Raw genomic sequence first — 16,764 nt, forward strand, 5'->3', positions numbered from 1 at the left:
GGAGCAAGGGAAGTCAGAGGAAGAGTGCTTTATTTCGAAATAAGTGCTGTGTAGATGCTCCCAATTTTGAAATCAGCTACGCAACTGACATAGATTTTGAAGACATGAAGGTGTTCTCTGTCAGCATTGCTGGGGAGTCAAAGGACTTCATTCCACAGGAAGTTAGTGCAGAGTATGTTCAGGAGTGAAATGTAAACACGCTGACTTTCCTGCACCAAGGCCCCATGTGGACATTCTTACTGTGCATTAAAATTGTCTTTGTGCGGTTTGCCTGGTCTATCTCCTGCTATAGACAAGCCCCAAATCTCCTTTTCAAAGGTGACTGAGAAGCCTAAGTCTCCTTGCAACTCACTTGAAGGTATTTAGACTGAACAGAGCAACAGCTAAATATTTCAAACCCCTGCACCTCAGCCCCCTTAACTAGCAGCTGTAGCAGACTCAGTAGACCAGGCACCCACTGAACTCTGGGTTACATTTGCGAGATGTTTGCTCAAATTGACAAGAAAACTGCCTGGTTTTAGGCATATTCTGAAAATGGAAATTGGACCGGGTTTAATGAAAGGCTCTTGTGACTTCTCCAGCACACCCAATGCTGGGCTGAGGGAATCCAGTCAACGTTTATTGTTTTTCCCCTAGTAATATGCAAAGTGATGGGTCTTCAGTGAAATACAAAGCTCTAGTTCTCACCTCTTTGTGCCTGGTGTGTAGGGAGAGGAGGGGGTCCAACCATGGGAATCAAAAGGCAGTGTGGTCGTTTGTGAGACAAGATCACTGAATTGTTCACAATCCTACAGAGACTATCCCCTGCACATCTATTTCTAACTGTTTATCTGCTAATTAAGCCTATTTTCTTCTGCTTGCACATTGCCCACGCTAACACGGAGGGCACCTCCTGCTGGACACTGGTATCTGCTGTTACCTATCTGTGTTAGGACTCACATCCCTCCCAGACCGTGGCATCCTCCCCTCTGGGTATTGGCCTGCTGCAGGGCCCCATGTCAGGGTCCACCCCCTCTAGGAATTTCCAACCCCCTATGCCCACCTGGCCTCAGTGAGCCACTGCCAGTCTTCAGCTTGCCCCTGCCACAGCCCTGCAGCCCTAGCAGCCTCAGGTCTTGCTTCAGGCCCTGCAGCCTGGAAGTTTGCCTGGCCAGAGCTTCCCCAGCTCTGCCTGCCTTTCCCCAGCCCTGCTGTAAGTCAGGCTGCCTCTAGCTTTCCTGACAGCCAGGTCCCTCCTGCTCCAGAGCTGGAGCAAGAGTGAGTCTCTCTCCTCCCCTCCAGGAACCTTTATTTATACTGCCCTCAGCTGGGCCCTAATTGGCTCATACCTGCCACAGCAGCTGGCTCCACAGCCCCACCACTCCAACCCTTTCCCCTTAAAGGAGGTGCAAGGCAGATACCACATCACACCCAGAAAAAGATCACAATTTTTTATGAATGGGTTGAGTATTTAGAATTCCCAGGGGTATGTCTACACCGCATCCCTCTTTCGAGAGAAGACTGCAAATGCAGGCAAACAAAATTGCAAAGGAAGCTGATTTGAATTTCCCATGCTTCATTTGCATAATTGCGTCTGGCCGCTATTTTGAAATACCCTATTTCGGAAAAAGAAACACTGTGTAGATGCGGTTATTTTGAATGAAAATCCTTCTTTCGAAATAACTCTTAAACCTCGTTTGCATTTTCGTTTGTCTGCATTTGCATTCCTCTCTCGAAAGAGGAATGCGGTGTAGACATACCCTGGGTGAATACTTCAGTTCTGCATCTGGGACCTTCACTGTAGTTCATGCTATTTGCAGGTGCAGAGCATTTACCCACGTGGCTCTTTGCAGAATGGAGGATAAGTTGCAACTGTGAAGGTGAGCAGAAAGCTTAGCCTTGCCTATTTTGAAGTTGTTGGATGGAGTCTGGATAGCTTTGCGGAACCACAGACCTTGTGGGAATTCACTCCTGAGAACAATGGGGGGGAAAGGTGAGTTTTAAAGAGGGATTTTGAACTGTTCTGAGTGAAAGAATGGATGGAATTGTCAGAATGTTAGGCTGAAATTTGTTTTAAAGATGTGATGTGTGTTATATTCATGGCATACAAAGGATTTAAAAACACAAAATAATGTTGCAGGAAGGTTGCAGTGTAACATTATTTCTTTTATGCAGAATAACACACAAGAACTCACACTCAGAGAAAGAAAAGGCAAGCTGCTCCCTAAAACTGAGAGGCACAACCCACCACTGTATTTAGGCTGACTAGATTGCACAGTTCCTTATAGACTCCACTAGCCAGTTAGTAGGACAGAAAACTACTTAGCCTTTAAAACTGGGCTACTCAACACACAGCCCGTGGGTCACATGCGGCCCACAGCCTGTTCGTTTGCAGCCTGCGGTGCAGTTTGGGTTTATGTAGGGCTGAACACGTAGCCCACGGGTGAGAACAAAAACAAAAAAGTAGTCAATATAATAGTCTTCTGTTGATATGCATTTTAGTAGTTAAATTCCTGGACTGTCATTGCTCATTAAAAGTGCTGTCATATGGGTGGACATTGGGCAAATGTGGTATTTTATTAATATCAGCAGAACTGACTTAAATGGGGCTTGTGTGTTGCGTAGTCTTGCCTTAATCTTTGTATTCATGCCCATCAGTGTGAAAAGCTATTTGCATATATTTGCATGTACATTTTCATGTATATGTAACCACACTTACGTTGCGGCCCTCAGCATGTGTTGAGAGTATCATTGTGGCTTCCAAAGTTGAGTAGCCCTGCTAAAAAGATAGTTTATAACAGTAAAATCCATTCATGAACTTTTGGAGGACCGGTAACATTCATTTGCGTATTGATGAATCAAATGATGAATATTCAAATAAGTTGTTTCTGGTCCTCCCAAAACTCCCAGTGCCAGCGTTAGCAAAGCTTTTGATATGGTCACCCACGATATTCTTGCCAGCAGGTTAAGGAATATGGATTGGATAAATGGACTGTGAGACAGACAAAGCTGGCTAGACCAGGGTTTTCCAAACTTTTTACTTTAGTTAGAACCCTTGTTTCAGTTCTGCTTTTTGCAGCCCAAAAATATAAACACATAAAAAACAAACTGAGACAATACCAGACATATAACACGTCTGGTATTTTCTCATTAGGTAAGTTGTATTATTACTAGATGTATCAGTTTGTAGTTTCGAACTGCCTGGCTGGTAAATGTGCTCAGGCTGCATGAGTGTGTCTACCTGCCAGCCAGTTCACAACTACAAGAGGGGGTGTGGGTGGGGGGGGGGGAGAACAATAGAATCCCCGGGCCAGACTAACTTGTGCTTTGTGTGGGGGAGGGGTGAAGTGGGGCAGCACCCCGAGATCTGAATATGGCCGGGTCAGTCCCACTCCCCGCAGGCTGATTCATTCCTCCCCCCCCTACTCCCCCTGCAGCGCCTCTGGCCAGCCTCACTTCACCCAACCCCCTCCCGGGCAGCCAGTTCTCTCCCGCTTCTCCCATCTCCCTTGGCCAGCCCCGCTGCCCGCGTCCAGCCCTCCTTCCAGCGGCCACTTCTCCCCCCTGCTCCATCTTCCCTGGCCTGCTCCCTTCCCCCAACATTGCGCCCCCCCGGTAGCCTTGCTTCCACCAGCCCCCCAATCTCCCCAGCCCGCCCCGATTCCCCCGTCCAGTACTGCTTCCGGTGGCCGGTTCTCCCCTCCGCCCCACACCTCCCCTAGCTAGGACTCTGCCAGGAGCCGGAACATCTGGCTGCAGACTCCACCCAGGCCTGCAGAGGGCTTGGAGGATCCGGTACCACACGGGCACTCTGGGAGCGCAGAACACCCCAGCAACCACTCTGAGGCCCGGTAGTTTTTTCCTGTGGCCCGGTACCCGGTAGTTGGGGAAACGCTGGCCTAGTGAGATTGTGGAATCTCCATCACTGGAGATATTTAAGAGCAGGTTGGACACCTGTCAGGGATGAGCCAGGGCAACTCAACTTTGGAAGCCCCAGGGGCCACACTGATACTCACAGAACATGCCGAAGGCCTCAACTTAAGTGTGGTTGCATATGCAAGCAAATATATACAAATAGCTTCTTTCACACTGACAGGCATAAATACAAAGATTAAGGCAAGGCCACACAACACATAGGCCTCATTTAAGTTAGTTCTGCTGATATTAATAAAGTTCAATATTTACCCGATTTCTACCCATGTGGCAGCACTTTTCATGAGCAATGACAATCCAAGAATTTAACTGCTAAAACACATCAACTTTTTTATTTCGGTTCCTACTCGCTGGCCACGTGTTGATCCCCACATAAACCCAAACTGCACCGCGGGGCACAAACAAACTGGCCGTAGGCAGCATACCAAGTTATTAATAAATATTTTATAAACCTTTAACTTTTCTCTCTGCTGCCGTGTCTCCTCTCCGTGCTCCATCTCCCCTGGTGCCTGCTGCTCCAACTCCTCATCCTCCTCTGCTGTCCTGACTCCTGCCCTTCTCACTGCCCTCAGCCTTCCTGCAACCTGTCCCCGCCCCCCTCCACCAGCCCTTCTCTCCCCCTGTACCCACTCCTCCAGTAGCCCCACTCTGATCATGTGAGCTACCCCTCATCATCCCCTCTTCTAACTCCTCCCTCTACATACCTGCCCTGCCTCTCTCCTCTGGTGCCGGTCCCTCCCCTGCAGGTGTCTGCCCTTCTGCTTCACTCCAGAACCCCCTGGCACCTGCACCTTCCCTTAGCCCTGCACCCTCCTGGTGCCTCCCCCTTCCCTCACTGCCTCTGCCCCCTTTGCCCTCTTTCCCTGATAACCATCCCCTCACCACTCTCTACCCCATTCTGCTCCTGCCCCTCTGTGCCCTCACACATGACTTGCTCCATCCTGGCCTTCCTCATGCCTACCCCTTCTTTTAAGCCTTCTCCCAGCATCTCCTCCTCCAGCCCCCAATGCCCTCCTCTCCTCTCCCAGCATCACCCTGTCCCCCCTCCCACTGACACCTCCCCTCCTGCCCTTTCCATTGTCTGCAGTTGGCCCCCTGGCATTTCTCTCTCCTGCACCCTGTCCCTTGGTGCCTTCCCCTCCCCCCACTAAGCTCCTTCTTCCCTTCCCCTATCTCTGCCCAAGCCCCCCCTGCTGATGCCTCCTCTCCTCCCCCCAAGCCCCCCGCTGCTGCCTCCCTTCCCCTCCGCCACCATCGCCGCTGCTGCACAAGCCTGTTCCCTACCTTCTGCTTTCCACGTTGCAGGGCCGGAGGCTGTGCTGAGGCCCCAGAGGCCGAACCTGGAGCCAGCATGGCCCCGCAACGTGCCTCCGAGTTTTAAAGCCCTGGGCCGTGACATCACGTCACACCTGGGCGTCCTCCCCACCCACGTACAACACCGCACATGGGCAGCAACAGGTGGCGAGGAGGAGCTGCGCACGGCAGGGATGGTCCGGGGCCGAGGGGGACACTCTGGGGGTGGGGTGGGAGAACGCACTGGGGATCCGGGGCCCGCTCCAGGCAGAGCCGGGGGAGAGACCCAGCTCCACATATTGGTGGAGCAGGGCCCTGGCTCTGTAACTTGCCGGCACTTCCAGGTTCAGGGGCATGGGGCCCGGTTTGACCGAATCGATTGAATCGGCGTAAAGGCTGGCAGCCACCAGGCATGCTGAGGCCCATAGTTTGGGAAATGCTGGCTTATTTTACAGTTTTCACCAGTTTCCCCCTGCTCTATGGCTCAAATTGTAGACAATTCCAACTTGGTTTCATCTCAATCTTTCCCTGTCTTCATCCCTTATAGAATTGAAAAGACATGAGGGTATGTCTACACTACCACCCTAGTTCGAACTAGGGTGGTTAATGTAGTCAATTTAAATATCCCGGGCTTCATTTGCATCTTGCCGGGCGCCACCATTTTTAAATCCCCGGTAATTCGAACTCCATGCCCGCGGCTACACGTGGCACGGAGTAGGTAGTTTGAATTAGGCTTTCTAATTTGAACTACTGTTACTCCTCGTGGGGTCTAAAGAACTTAATAATAGAATCAAAGCACACTAGACCTGGAAGGGATCTCGATAGGTCATCGAGTGCAGTCCCCTGCCCTCACAGCAGGACCCAGTACCATCTAGAGCATCCCTGAGAGATGTCTATTTAACCTGCTCTTAAATATCTCCAGAGATGGAGATTCCACAACCTCTCTAGGCCATCTATTCAAATGTTTAACCAGTTGGTCCTTTTCCCTTCAAGACTGTAGGGCTACGTAAAAGGGATGTAAATTAGACGTATCGCAATTGCTAATGAAGCGGGGATTTAAATTTCCCCTGTTTCATTAGCATAAAAATGGCTGCTGCTTTTTTCCGCACGGAGCTTTGTCGGAAAAAAGCACCAGACTAGACACTGATCTTGCGGAAAATAAAGCCTTTTCCGAAAGATCCCTTAACCCTCTATGAAATAAGCGATTTGTGTGTGTGTAGATGTGGTGAAAGCGAGCACTGTTTTCAGACACACACATGCTTCCAAAGGAAACCATTTCTTTCCCTTCCTTAGGCATGTAGCTGAGCCACTCCCATAATAATCAATGGGATAGATCACCTTGACAATGTCCTCTGAAAGTACCCATTGAGAATGCAGCATAACTGTGCTGAATTACTTCAATTAGCAATAGAAAGAATCTTGTGCTGAAGTGGTTCAAAGGTGAATTACTCAAAGCACGGAGCAGGTGCTGTTGAAAGTATAGACTCAGGAGGGTTTTTTTTGTCAGTCACCTTTACAGCACTGCAGCATATTTGCAAGTGGCTTATCAGAGCTGATTTGAATATTTCAATTACACACTTGAAAAAATACTTTCGCGTCATACAACCAAACCCCCAACACATGCAAATGGGGCTTTATACTTTAGCACTTAAATCAACTATGAAATAACATTTTTAATTAAAATCAAATACTTTTTTGCTTTTTATCTTCTTCCTCCCTCACCCCAGAAAAGAGCTGCTAGTGAACTGTAGCCTTCAAATTATTAAAAACTAAAGGAGGTGGGAGGTGCCCATTTTGAAAAATGGAGGTGGTAGAAAAATGAAGGGATAAAACAAAGCAAAACAAAAAGGCAGACTCTGTACAGATTAAATCAGTGATCGAATCATGAGGGGATGATATTTCAGGAACTTAAGGCCTGAGCCAAAACTAATTGCAGTCAATGGGAGGATTCACATTGATCCCAGTGGGGTTTGGGTGAGAATCCCAGCACTATAGAATGTTTTCACTGCTAGGCAGTTTTGTTTTTCTTCTGATGACATGTAAGTCACGAAAGACTTTGTTTAATTTACAGGCCCAAAATTGTAGTCACACTTGGGCTGTGTCTAGACTGCATCCATTTTCTGTAAAAGGGATGCAAATTAGACACAATTGCAAATGAAGTGGGGATTTAAATCCCCCTGCTTCATTTGCATAAACATGGCTGCCGCTTTTTTCCGGCTCGGAGCTTTGCCGGAAAAAAGTGCCAGTCTAGATGCGGATCTTTTGGAAAATAAAGCCTTTTCTGAAAGATCCCTTATTCCTCTTAAAATAAGGGATCTTTTGGAAAAGGCTTTATTTTCTGAAAGATCCCGTCTAGACTGGCTCTTTTTTCCGGCAAAGCCCCGAGCCGGAAAAAAGCGGCAGCCATGTTTATGCAAATGAAGCGGGGGGATTTAAATCCCTGCTTCATTTGCAATTGTGATGTGTCTAATTTGCATCCCTTTTACGGAAAAGGGATGCAGTCTAGACACAGCCTTGGATTTTAGGGCTCATCTACGCAGCAGCGTTATTTCAGAATAACAGCCATTATTCTGAAATAACAATGCGAGCATGTAAACGGCGATGCTGCTATTTCAAAATTAATTTGAAATAACGGATGGCTTATTCTGCCTTCTGCAAACCTCATTGCACGAGGAATAAGGCTTATTCCAAAATAGGTATTTTGGAATAGTGGTCATGTGAATGCTCCACTGCTGCCATTTTGAAATAGCTCCTCCCCAGTGCCGTTCAAAGTAATTACTCCCCAGTGCTTCCTGGGGCTCTAAATCGAGGTAGCACATCCACATTAGGGAAGCCTGCCTCGGACTCATTTTGAGGCAATACAAGTGTTATAGTGGTATAGATGTGCTATTTTGAAATAAGCTATTTCAGAGTTTTTCTGGAATAGCTTGTTTTGAAATAAGCGTGCAGTGTAGATGTATCCTCAGGTTGGTTTGAATTAAAGGCTTGTATTAAATGCAACACAAATCTTTGTGGGAGTTTGAATTTAACAGTTTTAAATGAGGATGATTATATTGTTCTGTTTCCGTGTGGTTTAGAGGTTGGAGTAGAAGGTGGAAACTCTGATCGCTTGAATATTGTTCAAGGCCCTGCCTCTGCTTCTCGACAACTTTGGGTCCTGATTCAGGAAAATACTTCAGTCAGGAGCGGCCTGAGGCCGGCTGGGGCAGCTGGCGCCCCAGGCGGGCGGTGCAATTGGGCCTCCCCGCCGCTGCCTGGCCGTCAATGGCCATGATGTCATCATTGGGCATCTGGGCCATCAGCGCTCTAGGCAACTGCCTAGTTGGCCTAGACTCATGGGCCACCCCTGACTTCAGTGCACACTGAAGCTCATATTTATGCAGGACAGCAATTAGGCAAGTGATTTAATTTTTACCCTATGCTTAAATTGTTCGGGCCAGTGGGATTTAAATATATCTTTACATTTAAGAATGTGCTGAAATTGCTTTGCAGTGTTCCATTGTTTTTATATATATATATAGACATCTAGAGCAGGGGGCTGGACTTGATGACCTTCTGAGGTCTCTTCCAGCTCTATGGTTTTATGATTCTATGATTGATTGTAGATTGAAGTGAACATAAATTCTTAACTGGGTTATGCCATTACATGGCATGATGAGTGAATTTTTCATCAACCATATCCTGGAATCTCCTGGAAGATAGGATGAGACAACTGAGGCTAGGAAATAAAACTTTCAAAAGTACTCATGCCCACTTGAGAAGTGACATAAGCGCCAGACTTTCCAAGGTATTTACGTACCTAAAGATGCAAATTTGGTAATCCCACTAGGTATCTCAAATCTGCATTTCTAGGTGCCTAAATGCCGCTAAAATTTGGGAGCCTAAACCCTGTTGAAAAGCAGGGGAAAATAAGCTCCTAAGCAATTTTTAAAAATTGGATTTAGGATCCTAAGTCAGTTAGGGTACCGTTTTCAACAGAAGCTGGGCATTAGCACAGGATTGATGGCTACGTGGAGTCAGATTCCTTTTCCTCTAAAGAGATTTCTTTTTAAAGACTCAATAAATTCCTAAAATAAGAAGCCTGTTGCAGTCACTGAAAGTACTTTTTTAAAGTGTCAGCAACAGACTGTTATTAGTCTGGGGTAAGAATTTAGATTGTTCATAGTGTCTTCAAAATTATACCTTGTGGGCCAAAAAATCACTTTCTGGATGGATTTTTAGTGTGAGGGTATGAATCTCTCAGGTTGTTAGAGGGTTTTTTTCCCTTTTAGTGTTTACCTGTAGAACTCCATCCTGTGCTGAATACTGGTGTATCATTAGTGTCACTTCTTCAAAGGGCCTTGCAAGACTTTCTTGAATTTTGACACTAAGATTGGATAAAGGCATAGAATTGACTGTTGATTACCAAAGAGCTCTACAGATGCACAAATGGATATGCTCTCACAATACAGTGGGTTTGTCCTTTCAGATGACTTCAATGTGCTGATGATCTTTGAACTGTAGCGTGTGTGTGTGTGTGTGTGTGTGTGTGTGTGTGTGACTGAAAGAAACAGCTTCTTTTGTGCTTCTCACCAGGCAGTGTTCTTACAGCAGTGTAAGACTTTCAGCTGGTGTAGGCCAGTGGTGGTAACCTGTGGCTTAAGGGCCATATGTGGCCCACTGGGACCCATGAGACGTTTTGTGACCGTTGCCCATGCGCAGGGTTTTCCAGATTCTGCTGGTTTCCATTCACATCGTTTTTTTCCCATCAGTGACACACACGTAAAGCAAGGGCAGGGGAAGTGAAGTGCGGGCTGATTACACACCACAGGGTATGTCTACACTGCCACCCTAGTTCGAACTAGGGTGGCTAATGTAGGCATTTGAAGTTGCAAATGAAGCCCGGGATTTAAATATCCCGGGCTTCATTTGCATCTTGCCGGGCGCCGCCATTTTTAAATCCCCCTTAGTGCGGACTCCGTGCCTGCGGCTACACGCAGCACAGAGTAGGTAGTTTGAATTAGGCTCTCTAATTCGAACTACTGTTACTCCTCGTGGAGTCTGCATGTCTGCACGTGCGAGGCGGCACCCACTCCCGCGGACAGTGCTGCGAGCTGCATCTGTGTGTGCGGCCCCCAGGGAGGCCATCGCTGCTCCCGGCTCCTCTGCAACTCACTGTGGCCAGACACTTCCCTTGGCTGCTTGTCAATGGGCTGGGGGGGTGGGGAAGTGGGCAGGACGGACCCCTGCGCACTTTGGGGCCCCTGTGAGGCTGGGCCCACTGTGCAGGCTGCACATGGCCTTGCTCCCGGGACGTTCCCCTCCTCTGGACCGTGGACTGCTGGTCAGGCACGCGGTTGAAAAAGGTGGCCGTCTGCATGCAGAAGTTGTTGGGACACTACTCATTGTCCCACTGCCCCAGCACCAGCTGGTCCCATCAGTCTGAATTGGTGTCTGGCCTCAGAACCTTCTCTCAACTGTGGGGTGGAGCAGCCGCAGCCATGGAGAGGGTCCCCAGAATGAGCAGAAAAGAACAAAGCTGTGGCATCCAGAAACCACAGCAGGCACAGCAATTGCTTTAGAGGTAGGGAAGCAGGCAGCAGCAGCAGAGAAACAGCTGTCCGGGGGGGGGGGGGGGGGGTCCGTTTAAGCACGTGTCTCTGCACTTGGAAGCAACTGGAGACTAAAGCCCATCCTGAACTTGTTCCGGGTGGCCTTTTATGCGAGAGAGCATCCAATCAGTCGGGATGCTCTCTTGCACAAAAGTGCATCACTTTTTCAATGCGCTTTTGTGTGTGGATACACACTTGAGCATTAAGTTTTTTCAGAAGAGCTCTTCCGAAAAAAAGCTTCTTCTACAAGAAGCCTTTTGTAGTCTAGATATAGCCTCACTTGACACTAGTTCGTGGGCAACAAATTAGGCCCATGTGTCCTACAACCATCCATTATTCCATTCCTTCGCCTGAATTGTGAAAAAAAAAAAAAATGTTCCTGGTTGTCTTTCATCCCTTTTATTACTGTTCCCCTCCATCCCCAACTCCTTGTTTTCATTTTTATTGTTCCAGTTATACCAATGCTGATCTGGATTAATTCTGTGACTTACACCGGTGCAAAAGTGGCGAGATCAGAAGCAGACCTTACATTGCTGACTGCATACGGCTTGACATTGCAACCCACTGCTGTCAACAAGACCACTCACGTGATGTTTGCAGCAGCATACATCTTCTCACAAAGCCTCTTGACTAATGCACCAAGGAATGAACGAGGCACTTCCAGATCTAAAAGCACAGTTGACAGCTGTAGCAATTCATATCCTCTGAGATTTGACACAGAAGGGGTCTGTGGTGCTTGATTTTTAGTTTTGCTTTCTTTAGCAAACTATTGGGTGGCCTAGATTCAAGAATGTGGTGCATGCTGGCCTGGGTCAATATCGACTACTGTTGCATATCAGCATGCAGAATTCCTGTTGCAAGCATAGGGACAGATTTTTCCAGGTCCAGGAGGCCGCATGCCACAGATCTGAGAAGACAGTCTGCCCCTGTTGGATATCCTGGGGGCAAGCAGGGGAAATAAATCTATGTCAGTATTGGAAGGGTTGTGTTTTTGTAAATCAGGCAACAGAATACAGGCAGTCCCCGCTGCCCGAGCCCCCCCCCCCCCGCGGCTTTGCAAAGCCTCAGGGAAGCCGGCAGGCGCGCCTGGGCTGCTCCGCTGCCGGCTTCCCCGAGGCTTTGCAAAGCCGCAGTGGGGGCTCGGGCAGCGGGGCAACCCAGGCCACCTGGGCTGCTCCGCTGCCGGCTTCCCCGAGGCTTTGCAAAGCCGCGGGGAAAGCCAGCAGTGGGACAGCTCAGATGCCCCGCGGCTGTCCCACTGCCGGCGTCCTCAGAGGCTTTGCTCCCCGTCTCCCTGGTCTGCTGGTCTCCAGCAGACCAGGGAGACTGGGAGCAAAGCCGCGGAGGACCCAGGCGGCGGGACCGCGGTGCGTCTTGGTCCGCCGCCTGCGTCTTCCTGGTCTGCTGGGGTGGGGGGGGGGGGGCGCAGCTAGTACACCCCCCCCCCCAGCAGACTAGGCTTTTCTCTGGACGCCTGTGGTACAGCAGATGGGGCGCTGCCGGTTGGTCCCGCAGCGCCGCTCTGGGCGCTACTGGACCAACCCAGCAGCACCCCAGCTGTTCTGCCCCAGGCGTCCTGATTTAGCCGCTGCTGAAACTGACCAGCGCTGACTACAGGAAGCCCCAGGCAGAGTTGCTCTGCCTCGGGCTTCCTGGAATCAGCTGCTGATCAGTTTCAGCAGCAGCTGACTTGGGGACGCCTGGGGTTCTTAAGTTGATTCTGTATGTAAGTCAGAACTGGCGGTCAGTTTCAGCAGCGGCTGAATCTGGACGCCAGTTCCGACTTACATACAGATTCAACTTAAGAACAAACCTACAGTCCCTGTCCTGTACGTAACCCGGGGACTGCCTGTATGTCATGTGCTCTGGGATAGTGCTGCTTGGAAAGCTTCTGTCTGGATACGTTTCCCCAGCCCAACTATCTTTTATTTACTGCTCTCTTCTTTACCTTGTCTCTCAGGACTGGCTCTGATTTATGTAGGACCTTCTATGGGCTTCAGGTACACTGCCATAATGCATGGGGGAGAAGAAGAGATTGGTCCCATGGTTGAAGGAGACTGGAGGTGGTTGGATTCCCAAATTCTTCTTCTGAGATGAAGGGCTGAACTGGTGACAGGCGGTTGTTGATGCATGATGACAGAAGCCTGACCCAATACATACTGAAGCCAATGGGATTTTTTCCATTGATTTAGGGGGCACTGGATCAGACATAGAGTGGGATCCCTAGCAAGTCAAGAGTCTTTGCACCTGCCCACTTTGTACACGGTCTGTGTCCCTACTCTTGGCTCTTTTTCTCACAGGATACTCCTGGCTGAATGCCCAGGGAAATCAGTGGAGGTCTTTGCATGGACCTTTGTAGATTTGGGGTCAATCCCCATTCATGCCTCAAATGGTAATAGGTAAGTGAATCTCTGAGACCTGGCACATTGTGGCAACTGGTGCTTTACAGTCACAGAACATGTGACCAGAACTGAGGTTGCAGCAAATGGTTCTCATTACGCACATAACACTCGTCATCCCAAATACTTTCGTTTATGTGGGAGCTTGTGTTCAGAAAGGTTCATGCATGCTTAGCATATCAAACATCCCTTAAAAATACAGTGGAGTCATCATGGGGCTAACAGCAGAGGAAGGAATGGCCGCACTGCATTAGTACTACCTTTGAACAAAGTCCAGAAGGGCTTCTGTTTTGTAAAATCAAATCTTCAGCTAAGATAGATGGTCTGCCATAGACTAGTCTGAGAATATACAGGATACACTCAGTAAATAAAAGGAAAAAGCTTTAAGATCACTTACGTTCACAAAATGGGATAATTCCCTGGCTTTATGATCAAGTAACTTTGATGTCAAATTAGAACAAATTTGCATTTTAATGCATAATTCTCTGTATTTTTTCTCTAGGGTAATCCTCTGCTAGAAAGCAAATTTCTTTGTAACATGCAGTGCGAGTTGTAATAGTTCTCCCTGAAGATGGGCAGGATTGGTATGGAAAAGTTCGTGCCCTCTTTTGATCAGAAGTGTTAGGAAGCTTGTGTCTGGAGGAACCCACTATTTTAAACTACCGAACCTATTGCCATAAAATGCCCTTGACTCTCTTCTTTCCAGTCACTTCTGAAATTGTTCTCCTTGAAGCTGGCAGCTTGCTGTGCCGTAGGCTTCTTATGTGACCTTGGACAAGCCACTTAGTCTGCCTGCGGCTGTTCCCCACCTGTGAGGATACGATATTTTGACCTGGTGATGCCATTGCCATCTTAGAGATATATTGAACTAGTGCTCAGGCAGCAGGAGGGCATGAGCCCATACCTAAGGTCTCTGATGGACTCGTACTTTGGGCAGCTAACCTCTCCCTCTTCTCCTGCAGCCTTGGCTCTTCTCCTGCAGCCTTGGCTATGTCCTTTTTTTCAGCTTGATGAGAGCTAGCAGGGGTACATCTTCTCAAGATGGAGTTCAAAGTGTAGACGTACCCTGAAATTGGTATAAGAGAACGTCCCTGATTCATGGCAGAGCTGTGAGGATTAATACCTAGAAGCCTGAAGTGCTTAGATACTAGGATAATGGGGGATGTAGAGGAAGTTGATGGGGAATAGGACTTGAAGCTAGTATGTTCCAGGAGATAAAAGATCTGTAGGGAAATCCTACCCTCATTGACTTCAGTTCAGAAAAATCTTCAAACAGGGCAAGGATTTCACACCCATTCACTTTGTTTCTGGACTGTGTGTTGACTTGATGTGTGACCTGTGACCTTGAGAAAATCACTTCACTTCTCTGAGCCTTCATTTTCCTGAATGTAAAATGAGGCAAGTTATCCCTTCCACGATTGCTCTGAGATGCACAGGTGAAAAGTGCTGCATGACAGCTAAGCATTACTATTTACATGCAGCATATAATGTTGCTTTGCTAAGCATTAGCCTCTGCTCTACCAGGATTGCATTTCTTGTTGGATTCACACATGTGAAGCCTCTGTTTAACTATGCCCAAGTTTTCCATTTAAAAGAGCATCTTATGTTAATGTGCCATATGTAAGGTAACAGAAGCAGCCGTGTAGGCAGAGATCCTCAGCACCTACTAACCCAGTGCAACTGGGGTGCACTCATACCTTGCACGAAGCATTCAGCAGCATGTCTTCCCTTTAAGATCGGCAGAATTGTTATGGAAAAGTGCATGGGCCTCTTGGGCACAGCATTTTAGATCCAGAAAGTTCTCACTCTGTTAGTGGAGTGTGCAATACATTTCTATGCTTTGCACCATTTGAATCTAAAATAAACAAAGCACAGGGAAATATGCAGAGGGAGCAATTTTGTATTCATTGTGTTTGTATTTAAACAGCTGACAATTAAAATCTCTTGGAACATCAAGAATCTAGCAAGATTCAGAGAGGGATTAGCTATTGACATGGACAACAATACCCAGGACAAACAAACAGTACGAAAATGGTTGAGAGGAACCTAAAAGCACAGGCATCAGAGTTTGAGCCAATCTGCAACTATTAGGGCTGTGTAGGAGACTATACTGGTGGCAAATGATCTATGATGATGTCTCTTGGACTTGCCTTGGGAGCATCTGGTGTTAGTCTCCGGGACAGACATGATACTGGACTAGATGGCTCATGAGTCTTATCCAGTCTCGCAATTTCTCTGGTCCTAGAATCTTGTGCAAATAGAGAATCGAGTTCTAAACTTGTATTTAGCTGCATTATCCAGAGGTCAAGAGAAGAAAACACCTATGGCTGTAAGATAGAAAGAGGGGAAGATCCTTTTTCTCTGTGCCAGCCTGAATATTGAAATGAGAACCTCCATATCTGGGACAAAGACTAAACACCCTTTCTTCCAAGGGGAAGAGAGAGAAGTGAGCAACATCCCAGCGTAAGAATCACAGAGGTGCACAACTGTCTGGAATTTCCATACACTCTAAAGGCCGTTTGAAGCTTTGAAGGGAGCATATTGTCCAATTTATCATCTGCCATGAAACATTTTTACTTTTAGCAAGAGACGTGCCTCATCGTGCTCAGTCAGTTTTATAAATGGATTCTCACCATGGACAGATGGCGTTTCAGAGGCCTGAGGAGCGAAGACTGCCTTTGCTTGGGATGTGGCAATGTCAGAAGAGAAGACAGCTCCTTGGGTTGTTGTCTCATTCTGTGATTGGCCAGTGTTTGAAGGTCTAAACAGTCCCCTGCTATGCACATCATTCGAACCTTCATTTGCGCTGATTGGAAGTCAGTGCCTACCACCCACAGATGCACTGCTACCCGATACAGCCTGGCCTAGAAGTCTGAGTTCCAGCTCTATTGACTGCGAGTGTTCCTGGATTGCACGTGATGATTTGATTAAGATTTCCTCTCCAAGTGAAATCAGGAGACACCCAAGAAAAGCTTTCCCATATATTACCCCCCGAACAGCAAATGAACACAGTATTGTCCACTCCACCCCCACTCCAGCTAACTTGTATGACTAATGTGCTTTGAAATTTGTGTGGATGTGAACCACCCAAAAAACCCAGCTGTGAGCACTCTGCTAATCAGCTGGGCAGGATTTGAATCTCCCCTGGGTGGCTGCCCAGGTGCTCGGCTTGCAGGGAACACTGAATGTGGTACACACCATTGGCCAATACGTCACATGTTCTGGTGCCTTGAGTGAAATCTTCACCCAAATCCTGGTGATCATTCGAACCTGCCAGAGTTACGGCAGAAACGCTGCCTGCCAAATTACTGTCCCTGGAAAGTGTGTGTGTGTGTGTGTGTGTGTGTGTGTGTGTGTGTGTGTGTGCGTGCGCAGGGGGAGGAGGGGTGGGCTACAAAGGCATCATCCTTTGACTGCTGGTGAAGATGTTGCACAAGCCAACCAAAGAAAAACAAAAGGCCCCTGTGCTCTTCTGTTCCCGGCACTACTGTCTGCTGCTCCAGTCCCGGGGTGCAACAGGGCTCGACTCAGCATCCATTTAGCATCTTCCCTAAATCCTGGCACTGCAC

Source organism: Pelodiscus sinensis, chromosome 28, assembly GCF_049634645.1.
Source record: "Pelodiscus sinensis isolate JC-2024 chromosome 28, ASM4963464v1, whole genome shotgun sequence".
NCBI lineage: Eukaryota > Metazoa > Chordata > Testudines > Trionychidae > Pelodiscus > Pelodiscus sinensis.